The following is a 1,991-nucleotide window of genomic DNA, read 5'->3' on the forward strand; positions in this document are numbered from 1 at the left end:
AGTTTTATAGTCATTTTTATTAATTTATTTTTTATCTAATTCATCATCATTTGTTGTAACAAGCAGAGAAGAAAATAAAACCTGTCTTCCAATTCATTGCATTTTTTTGTGGTAGAAGTATCGGCATCTGTACTTGGTATCGGCAAGTACTCAGATCCAAGTATCAGTATCGTATCGGTTTGAAAAAAAGTGGTAGCGGTGCATTCCTAGTTAAAACTTTAATCATTATGATTTCAGTTCTGACTGTTTCAGCGGCACATGTTGTAACTACTGGTAATGGCAAGTATGTTTTTATAATATTAATCCCAGAGTTCTATTACAAATCTCACGTGTATGACCTACTGGTGGCAGCAAACTCACCCTCAGCAAAGCCCCGTCAGAAATGTAATACAAATGCATGTACTGACCTTTATCTGTCACATCAGACACATTAAGTAGTATGCGAGTGCATAACTTCCTGTGAATCACCAGTGTGTAGACACACTATTTGATGCCTGTGTAGTTTCCGCCAGTTAAAATGTAAACTAATATATAGAGAGGCATTTACAGAATGCCAATACAATTAAAGCAGCAAGCAGCAATGATCGGGTTCTTGCAGTCTCCGCATTTTAAGGAGGTGCTGTGGTTGAGTAAGCTCCAAATTCCACTGGACATTGCCTTTCATAAGGCTGATCACACCCATTCAAGGCAATGCGCTAAATTCTACCAGAAGCGCCATGACACATCTCTCCACTCAGCGGCTGGTATATATTTGACGGAAGCTGCGACCCACTCGTGTAAAGCAGAGCAGAGCAGAACGGACTGGCAGGAATTCAGACACAGAAATAGCATAGACTCCGGTCAATTTTTTAAATAAAATACAGCGTGCAGACTCCGGATTAAATTTTAAGCTAGATCAAGATTGTTTCACCAGGCTAGAAGTCAGAGGAGATTTTAAGCGGAGAACAAATAGTTTTGTTTCTTCTTTAAGGGCAAAATACACAAGTAAAGAACCTGACGATTTCAAGACACGTGAATCACGAAGCAAAACCCCAACACAGATGGGATGTTAATCATTATGATTTGTGCCCAGTGAAATGTTGGGGTCATGCGGCAGCAGACCGCGCTATGGTGCTGTGGATTGGCTTTTTTGTATGTCTGGACACAATCAATGTGTTTACCAAATTTCATGATGGGGCTACATTTTAGAGAGTGCCGTCGAGCCATTTTGCTATTTTGCCTCACCTATGAGCGAGACCATTATAAACCTGTCAATTTCCGCCACTGCTGAATTTTGTGCCATGTTGCACCCGTCAAAAATGCTATCATTTTGGCAGAAAGATAACTAATTCCTTTAATTACAATGGAATTAATCAATGTTTATTGCTGTAAACTGCCTGACAATAATAGTAGAAATGGTTTGATATGAAATGTTAAATAGTTAAAACTCACTGTGGCATTGTGCCCTGTTGCCTCCCAGTCAAGACAGAGCTAGCAGTAAGAGCCTGCTGTCAGTAAGCACCTAAAAGTGGCACATAACTTGATAAATAACTTATCTGAAAACAATGTTAATACCAGCTTCAAGCTAACAGTCTAATGAACTTCTCTTTTGTAGTAGCCATTTAGTTGAATTCTACTGTGCTGTTGTATTTCCACTGTGAGTGAAAAATTTAAAGTGCAAGGCCAATTTTGGAAACTTCTTTCTGAATGTCTTAAGTTGGTGAGAGTGGAGTCAAGTACAGTGTGTTATCATTTAACAAAATAAATTACAAAATCAAGGTGTCTCACTGAATAAACATGGCCTGAGCAGTTTGGGTCATGACTGTTACCTGGACATACAACAGCTACAAGAAAACTATCAAACATCTGTGCTGTGCTGCAGACTGATCGAACCTTCTCGAGAGAGTTTGGAGGGAGGAAGGGGGGGCTGAGGTTGGACTGAAGTCACAGTCTGTACGCAGGTCATCAGCCTCCCTCAGAGGTTCCAAGAGAATGCAGAGTTGGTGGTTGCT

Source organism: Morone saxatilis, unplaced genomic scaffold, assembly GCF_004916995.1.
Source record: "Morone saxatilis isolate NCDOM2014 unplaced genomic scaffold, NCSU_SB_2.0 Contig15, whole genome shotgun sequence".
Taxonomy (NCBI): Eukaryota; Metazoa; Chordata; class Actinopteri; family Moronidae; genus Morone; species Morone saxatilis.